We start from the raw sequence: 10674 nt of genomic DNA on the forward strand, positions 1-10674 counted from the left end.
AAGCACCCAATAGTCCTTTCTACATCTCAAGCAAACTCTTCTCGTCAGATTTGAACAATCTAAACACTTCCCGCTGTCACATCATACTCGTTATATAGCAATCCAAACCACTCATCGAGCCATAAATTCTACTAATAGGGACACTACCAGACTTATAGGTTCAAAATCATGTGCTCACATAATCAAAATCCCTATGCTCAATCTACAGTCAAAACCCAACCTCAAGTCCTCCTGACTGGTCCATCATCAACATGCCAAAATCATATCTCGCACATCATCCATGAAAATGACAAGTCGTCGATGCACAGATGATATAGAGCGCTCATGTGCACATACGAATGCGTGGAAGGAATTCAAAGATTTATGCTTCAAGCTGAATCAATGCCACACGATTAGGAAAGAACGATGGGAAGCATATATCCTAAATGCCCTATAGCCTCTCGAAGATAGGTTTGGACGTCATCATACTGACCTAAATATATGACCCAATTAGTTGTTTTGTTTTCTACAACCCCATCTCTCTAAATAAGACTGACCATACATGCTTTTACTATTTTCTGACTTGTGGGGATGGTTAGTTTGGGATTTAGAAGGGTTCGGGTTAAAATTAGAACACTTAGTTCATTAAGGCTGACTAAAAGGATAAGTTTAACTTCGGTCAATCTTTTGAGCAAACGAAATTGAAATCAAGATTTGACGGTTCCAATAGGCTCGTATGATAATTTCGGACTTGGGAACATGTTCAGATTGGTTTTGGATGAGCAGGGAGCATTTTAGCACCTAATAGTGAAAATTGATTCTTTTAAGGCTTTGAAGTTCTTTAAATTTTATTTGGAGTAGGTTTTGGTGATATCGAGGTCCGAAATGAATTCCAAGACCATGAATAGTTCCATAATGTTATTTAAAACTTTTACGCAAAATATGCTGTCATTCTGAGTAGTCTGAGTAAGATTCGTCGTGTTCGGAGAAATTTGGAAACTTGAAGTTCATAGTTTGATTCAATTTGGTTTTGGGGTATGATTCTTGGTTTCGTTGTTGTTTTACGCATTTCGAGAGTTTGAGCAGGTTATTATTATAATTACAGACTTGTTGGTGTTGTTGGACAGGGTCCCGAGGGGCTTGGGTGTGTTTTAGACCACCAGGAGCTAAATCTGAGAACAAGATTTTCTGGTTCTGATTTCCTTCTTCGCGAACACAAGAGGGCCATCGCGTTCGTGAAGATGGATTTGGGGCAGAGGGAAATTACCCTTTGCGTTCGCGATAAGGCTCTCACATTTGTGAAGCCTTGTGAGCCTAGGCCTACGCGTTCGTGGAGCCCCACTCGCGTTCGCATAGGGGAGTTGGGGACGGGGGAGGACCAGTCCACTTTGCTCTTCGCATTTGCGTAAGTGCTGTCGTGTTCACGATGCCTAGGCGGCTGAGGCCTCCGCGAACGCGAGGCTTCTTCTGCATTAGCGAAGAAGGGCGTCACAACTGGGCAGAACCTTATTTTAAATATGAGACTTAGACCTTTTCTCTTATTTTTCACACACTTGGGTGATTTTGGAACTTCAAAAAGGGGGATTTTAACCTAGCTATTGAGGGTAAGTAATTTCTACCTAATGTGAGTTTAATACATAGATTATGGGTAAATTTTAACATGCAAATTTGTGGAATTTATGGGTTAGATGGAAAACCTAGGTTTTTGATAAAAATGAGATTTAACCAAGAAATTTGATATGGAATTTAGTAAAAATAATATATTTGAATTCATGAGGTTATGAGTAAGATGTTTCTTCAAAAATTTTCAGAATCCGAGCACGTGAACTCGGGGGTGAATTTTAGGGATTCTTCTAATAGGCTTGGGAAATCACTTTGATAGTTAGGATATGAACTTTTAAACCTGTATTAATTATTTTATATAAAATTTAACTAGTTTTGAGTCATTTGGCGTCGGGTTGAGGGTTTTGGCACAATCTTGGACCAAAAAGTAGGCTATGAGGCGAGGTAAATCTCTTTTCTAAACTTGTAAGAGGGAATTAACCTCATAGGTGAACTAAATTAATATGTGCTGCTACTTGTGGGGGTTGTGTATGCACGAAGTGACGAGAGTCCGTATATAGCTACTATTAATGCTTATGTCCAAGTAGTTTCAGGTTTACACCATGCTTTGCGGACACCGTTATTTGATTATATTTGTTAATTGTATTGAATGGGGCTAAGTTGGGGATTTTAAGATTTCAAAAGTTTCAAGTTGAATTCTTTATTTTGGAAAGAATTGAGGGATATTATGGTAACTTGAGAAATATTTATTCAACCACGTCGTAAGTATTTTTCGCAAGCGGGGAAACTTTTCCACTACTCTTATGGGATCGGGCCATTCGCCTCAGCAGGTTAATAGATATATCTATGTTCGAGACATTTGACCCTCGACGGTGCACACAGTTTATGTATATGTATATTTAGATCGGGCTGTACTTCCTCGACATAATTTGTGCGAAATAATAATACTGGAAGTCCCTTTATATTTGATGTTAATTCATTGGCTTGAGAAATTACATGTTTAAATGAGGAAAATTGTTTGGTTCTTACAAACAGTGAAAGAATTGTTTATTTATTTCTTACTCTGAGTTCCATTGTCATTTATATCTATTATGTTTAATTAGAATTTTATAGTATTATATTGTTGGCCCATAGTAAGTGTCGGAGTCGATCCCTCATTACTACTTCTTCGAGGTTAGACTAGATACTTACTGGGTACATGTTGTTTATGTACTCACGTTACACTTCTGCACTTAAATGTGCAGGATCTGAGGCAGGTGAATCTGGATATCAGTCCGGCGCGCACACTTGAATACCACTCCGAGACTTCATGGTGAACTGCCTTCCGAGTCGTTAAGCAGCAGCTGAAGTCTTTCTTTTGCTTATATTTTCTATCTATTTCACTTCAGATAGTAGACTAGTATTCATTAGTATATTCTACTAGAATGCTCATACACTTGTGACACCAGGTCTTGGCACACACTAGTAGACTTATGGTTTTGATTTATTTCTATGGCTATGATCGCACTGAGCTGCTTTCGTTTTAATTATTTCAAATCTATTATTTATTAAATCTTTTAAAATTAAGGAAAGTTATTTGCTTGAAAAACTTATTAAAGGGGGAAAATCACAAGATTGTTCACTGTTGGCTTGCCTACAAATGATGCTGGGAGCCATCACGACCTATAGCAGAATTGGGTCATGACACGCAAGACTTTACTAGATACTTGCTCATGACTTGTAGAACCTATGAACCTAGGGCTCTGATACCAATCTGTCACGACCCAAATTCCAACTAGTCGTGATAGCACCTAACCCAACCCACTAGGTAAGCCAATTAACAACTTACCAATTCCAGCAATAATTAATAAAGCAATTAAGTAAAGAAATATCTTAATATGATACATTCCCCAAGGACTGGTAGTACAAATCATGAGCTTCTAAGAATAGAATTTACAAAGCTAGTATGAAGTAAATACATCGTCTGTATGAAAAGTACATACACAAAGTTTTATGAATCTAAGGCTACCATGAACAAGAGACACCTACAACCAGAACTCATGTAAGTCTTCAATTCCAGCTTGCATCGATCACAGCAACATCAGCGAGCCAACATCTGCATGCAAGGTGCAGAAGTGTAGTAAAAGTACAAACGATCACATGTACTCAATAAGTAACAAACCTAACCTTAGGTTGAAAGTAGTGACGAGCTGAAACAAAGGTCAGGTCCAATACCAACAGCCAACAATAGTTCATAGCAATGTAAATCAAGTAATAAAAGAAGTAACTCAGAGATAAAATGCTTAGATTCATCATTTCTTGAAGAATAATTATGCTTTTCAAGTATATCAGTGAAATCCCAAATCCTTACCAAATCGTCAAAAATATGAATAAGCTTGAAAACTATTAATTTTTCCCAAAAATCAATTCCACAATTAATAAGATGTTTCATTTTCTTTCCAGATAGTAAGTGTGAAATACCTCTCTATTCCCATATATCAATATGTGTGAGAAGTAATGAATGATGTGATACCGCACTGCCTGAGGAAAATGTATCTCTACGTCTGTTTGTCATATATGCATGTCAATACCATGTATTTTAGAGATGAACTCATGTACTCATACTCTCAAGGTACTCAATCTCACTATCTCAGACTTTCCACTCATCATGCTCAATCACTCAGTACTAAATATGGCCAATTTGGCCCAGGGAAGATCCATCCCGAAATATATACATCAACTGACCAACATTCACTTAGTACTGAGTAAGGGAAAATCCAACCCGTGGGGAAGATCCATCCCCATGTATATAAATTATTCGGACAAGATCCATGTCCAGGGATGATCCATACATCAATATAATCAACCGCTCTCACTGGGGGTGTGTGCAGACTTCGGAGGGGCTCCTGCAGCCCAAGCGCTATAATCTGCATGGACAACTCATGTGCTATAGTATCAACATCAAAATCCGCATGGACAACTCATATGCTCTAGTATTAATATCCTCATAATCAAGCCCTCAGCCTCACTCAGTCTTCAATCTCTCCAGTTTCTCTCTCGGGCTCACAATGTCATGAAACTAGCCTTAAAATTATGATATGATGTATCAATAAATAACAAAAGATACTGAGATATGGTATGCATATGAATGCTCATGATTGAGTATATAAAGCCATGAAAGCAAATAACTCAATAGCAGAAATGATCTCAGTGGCTCCCAACAGTATAAGCATGTAGCCTAGACATAGTTTCTAACATAGGTAACAGCTGAATAGCTCAAGTACGTAGAAATTTCATAGTTACAGGTAAGATCAGGTAACTACACAGTACCATAGAAATAATGAAGTCATAATTCGCACGGTGCACGCCCACACTCCCGTCACTTAGAAAGTGTGTCACCTCAATACCATGCACATATCATGTAATTCGAGGTTTCATACCCTCAGCACTAAATTTAGAAGTGTTACTTGCCTCGAACAAGTTAATTCCAATACCGAGTAAGCCAAGCGATGCTCCAAAATTGCCATCTCGCACATACCAACCTCTGAACGGCTCAAAACTAGCCTAATGTAACTCAAATACATCAAATAATGCCAAAGGAAACAAACCCATCGATAAATGTTGAATCTTAATCAAAAGCCAAAAATCGCTCAAAAAGTTCCACCTGGGCCCGCACCTCGAAACCCGACAAAACTCACAAAATCTGATAGCCCATTCAATTACGAGTCCAACCATACTAGTTTCGCTCAAATCCGACTCCAATTCAATGTTCAAAAATAAAAAATTCACATTATGAAACTTTAGGCCAAAACCCCTAATTTCTATTTATAATTCATCAAGCAATTACCAAAAATGAAGACAGATTTATGAAATAAGATCAAAACCAAGTGTGGAAAACTTACCCTAATCCTTGTTAAGAAAATTTCTCCAAAAATCGCCTCAATCTGAATGCCACATCTCAAATATGAAGAAAGAACCAAAACCTCGATTTTATAGTTTCTACCCAGCATTTTCGTACCTGCGGCACATTAGCCTCTTCTGTAGTGTCACTTCTGTGACATAACCTTTGTTTATGCGGAATCAGGTGAGAAATCGACCCTCGCACATGCAGACAAAATATCATCTTCTGCGACATCGCAGGCGTGAGATGCCATCCGCACATGCAAAGTACCTCGCTCCATCACTTCGCACCTGCGCATCCATATCTGCGCCCAAATCTCCGCATCTGCGGTATTCCTCACCTAGCACTCACCTCGCCTCTAGGACTCCTTTATCGCTTTTGCGTCCATCGCACCTATGAAAATCCTGCCGCAAGTGCGATCACACCAGAACCTGCAGCCTTCAACAATGCACTATGAAATGAAAGTGATCTGAACCTTGTCTGAAACACTCCGAGGCCATTCGGGACCCCATCCAAATATACCAACAAGTCCAATAACATAACATGGACCTACTGGAGGCCTCAAGTCATGCATAACAACATTGAAACTACGAATCGCACCTCAAATCAAACATAAATGAATTTTGAACTTTCAACTTTCATAACCCGTGCCGAAACATACCAAATCAACCCAGAATGAACCCAAATCTTGCATACAAGTCCTAAATGACATAATGAAGCTATTCCAATTCCAGAAACCACAATCGGAATCCGATATAAAAAATTTCACACCCGATCAAACTTTCTAAAAATCTAACTTTTTGCCATTTCAAGCCAAATTCAACTACGGACCTCCAAATCAAAATCCGTACGGGCTCATAAGTCGAATATCACCAAACGGAGCTAACGGAACCATCAAAACTCCAACCCGAGGTCAAATACTAAAAAGTCGAACTTGGTCAACTCTTCCAATCTAACGCTTCTTAGTTGAGAATCTTTCTTCCAAATCAATTCTGAATAACATGAAAACTTAAACCCGATGATTCACATAAGTGTAAATACATCATACGGAGCTACTCATGCCCGTAAACTACTGAGCGGAGCGCAAATTCTCAAAACGACCAGTCGGATCATTATAGTTATCATTCTTTTTGGTACAAATCACTAAAAAGAAAAGTATTTCACATAAATTGGGACAAGAAGTTAATAGGTTAGAGTTAGTTTCAAAGAGAGAATATGAAAACAAATTTTAAATTTTGATTCATAATGAATTTGAATTCTTAAACATTATGAAAATATTATAGAGAAAAGGCCTTATTAATCACTTTGGATATCTCATTATTGGGTCTACATGATTGGATATCTCACTTTGGAGAAATAATAATATTATAAAATAATAAAATGAAGCTACATGATTGGATCTCCAGTCCTTCCTTTATTACACTTCCAAGAGTTTTATTTTCTTATGAGATACTCCAGTTTTTCAAATTATAATTTGGAAAAATTAAACATATCTATGAGAGTTTAAATAATCATCATTTGCCTTATCTTTCTCTTCTCCTTACTAGTCATATCTGGTTCCCATAGTCATAGGCAAACAGTCTTAATTGTAAAATTTTATAAGAATTTTTACCCGTAAAATGGTACAATATATTTTATACGCAGTTTCTAGACAAGTGAATTATTTTGATCCTGAAATAATAAGATATTTGAAGAAATATACAACACTTAGCCTTGACATGAAGACGAAATAACAGAAATAAAGATTCTGGCAGTGAAACCTCTAGGCGTAACAGTAATAAAAGCAAAAAATAAGAAGATAAAATTGTATAGAGCTTTGAATAGATTATAATATCAGTTTGCCAGAAAAATCGTGCCCTTACAATGATAATAGAGCTCACTATTTATAGCTACGTCTGGGGAACAAGGTCCTAAGATCGTGCCCTTCTTTAATGTCAATTATGAGGGCCATTTACGAAGATATAACAGTGAGCATCAATGAAAAATTCTTTGTAACAGGCGGTGCACTTAATATCGTGGAGTATTCTTCATTAATGCCACCGGGCGGAAGGTATTTATTGCCTTTTTATGAGTCTTATTCCCCACGGTGCCAAACGAGATAATTTCCTTCAGTTCCACGTATCATTCTTTTATGACATAACATATTTTACCCTATACAGATAGTCCCACTACTTTCCAATGGCATATTTTAGTATCACCGGAATGTTGGTAGAAACACTCTTTTGGCGGGAATTACTATGATTCCCTTTGAAGGCTTCTAACGGTTGATGAGACGCACCTATATCCGCATTTAATGCCCCGAACATGCATCATCCCATGATTTAGCATAGCTTTTGCCAGTTATCTAGGTAATCTTTGCCATGAATTTAACTGCCAAAACTTTTACTTATACGTATCAACCTTCTCCCCTTATACTCCATCATTTTCCAAGCTTTCTATAATCTTTTTTACTATTAATTAATCTTTCTTTAACTCCCTTCAAACCGAAAAGCTTTTCCAAATGGCTTCTTCTTCAAAGAACGTCAGCTCTTCAAAGGGCAAGAGCAAAGCCGAGGATGTTGCTCCTCCAACGGTGGATTCTATCATTCCTAGAAGTCTTGTTAAAATAAAAAACTTTGAAGAGAAATTCTGTTACACCCCATATTTTTGTACATAAAAGTATACCACAAGTAAAGTGATATAAGATCGGAAATGAGATGTTATGTTACGTATTTTCGTACGTTGAAGTTGCATCGTGAGTTAATCGACGTAAGTTCGGGAATGAGATTTATTTTGGGATTATAAGTATTACGATATTTCAAACAAGTAATAAGTTAATTTGTGAAAGTGAGACGGTAAGCGAATCAAAGAAAATGAATTTCGTCGAAGTTTGTCATTTTGGGATAAAATACGACCCGAGCTAAAATACCCGATATTTATGGGCTAGTGCCCTACAAGGTACCACATAACCATGGTAGTGAAGTATATGAGGTATGTTACAAGTGAGTGGTATTTTATGTAATTTGAGATAATTTTTAATTATGTGGATATTTGGTTAATTATTGATTTGAGTGGGAAGTTAACAAATTAATTAAAAATTTGAGGATAATTATCTTGGATAAATATTAAGAGGCAAGCCATGTGAGAATATGGAATGTGGCAGCCAAACATTTCATGATTTATGACTCATAAACCACACTTTAAGGTGGCAAAATCGTGGGAATATTAGGCTTAGTCACCTTGCCAAAGTGGGGCCCACATCTATATGACATATCAAAAGTTAGGAGACATTCAAAAAGTAATGTAATACCTTCCAATTTAAACTTAACATGAAGACCTTCCAATTTAAGCTTACATAGAAAAACTCTCTAACTTGGTAACGTGAGAATTTTATCATCTTCAACAAAATCAATAAGATTTCATGGCAGTTCAACAAGATTTTATAGTATCTTAAGCAACGTGAGTACGGTGCAATCTTTCACAAGAATATCATGAGGATTTTTCCCTAATCCGATCATGCCATCACGTATTTTGTCGCGATTACCATATGTTAGAAAGATTGTTAAAAGAATTGACTCAGGTATGTTAAGGCTATCCCTTCTTTCCTTTGGCAGGATCTATACGACACAAGTGAAACGAGCAAATACACAACTTCTATAAATTACTCTATTCATAGAAATGCTAGAGATGTGTATATTCTTATTCTCCCATAAGTGTTATTATTCTATCGTCTATTCATGGGTCTCGGAAAAATATGTATTTGATAAAGTTTATCTGAAAGGCATATTGAGTTTTATGGCATTCCGAGAAAATCTTATTAACGTATTTCTTATGCATTTCATGCATTTATACATGTACATTGACCCATGACTCAGACAGCATTATATAAGCATATATATGTAAATATATGTATATGGGATATGGGAAAAGGTTACGACGCTATATACGCAACACCACCTGATCAGCTGGTATACGTTGATGATTTGCCCACAATGGTCGAAATGATATTATGGGATGCCCTCAGAGGCTTGATGATGTTATGAACGCATATACCTATGCATGGTATAACATTTATATGCATATGCATGACATTATAAAACTAAAATTATTCACAGAACTATGCAAACGTACATGTCGAGTGTTTTACGCCATGTTTCTCTCATGTCTATTATTTACTGATCTTCATTCCTTACATACTCGGTACATTATTTGTATTGACATCCCTTTTGCCTGCAAACGCTGCGTTTCATGACCGCAGGTCTTGATAGATAGGTCGAGAGTCCTCTAAGTAGGCTATCAGCTTAGCGGAAGATATTGGTGCGCTCTATTAGCTCCGGAGTTGCTTGTTTGGTTAGTATAATTTAGACGCATATTGTTTTGTATGGCGGGGCCCTATACCGACCTTTATGATAAGTATGTACTCTTAGTGGCTTGTAGACCGATGTCGTGTATATGGATACTTGTATGTCCTTGTCGGCCTACGTTTCGAGTATATAAAGAATCATGCCGGCCTTATAGGCCCGTACTTCATATGTATAAGTTTGTATTCCCTTATGCATTACTCCGGTTCATTTACCTATGATAGAATGATATGAAAGATACATTAGGTTGGTACTCGGTTGAGTAAGGTACCAGGTGCCCGTCGCGGCACATCGGTTTGGGTCATGACAAATTCCCTTCAGCTCTCCCTCGCACGTGGGCTGTTGGCAGATATCCTTCTTCCATCCGGCCTTCCAGTATTTCTATTGTGAAGGAAGACTGTCGCTGCCATTATTTATGCATTGTTGCTCCTTATCTAATAGCGCGAGTGACCCTACCCAAAGAGGTTTAATTTGGGTGACGATTGCTTGTATTTGGCGTTTGTGCCAAGAGACGAGAGAGGAGCAATCTTTAGCTCGTGTGACGAATCTCTATTCCCCCAAATTCCTCCGTGGAAGAATGATCAATTTCAGTAAACGTGGCATCCATGCCCTGTTATCTAGCATGGAAGATGACAAGGACCATCAGTGGATGGAACGGTTTGTTGTAGCTGCCACCAACGACATCATTCCAGCAACGGCTTCATACTTTCCAGAAGCGTGGAACCGCACTCGTAAGCTTCTTGTTTAAGATTTCATATTTCTTTTATTAGGTACTCTTCCATATCCGTATTGATCCTTCATCCTTTGCCTGTTTCAGTAACTTGATGGGTTTTACCTATGGTTGAAGGCTTGGACCAGCGGGTCCAAAAAATCTTGAATGTCTATATGCCGAAACTCGCACATGCAAATAAC

This window comes from Nicotiana sylvestris, chromosome 6 (genome assembly GCF_000393655.2).
Source record: "Nicotiana sylvestris chromosome 6, ASM39365v2, whole genome shotgun sequence".
Taxonomy (NCBI): domain Eukaryota; kingdom Viridiplantae; phylum Streptophyta; class Magnoliopsida; order Solanales; family Solanaceae; genus Nicotiana; species Nicotiana sylvestris.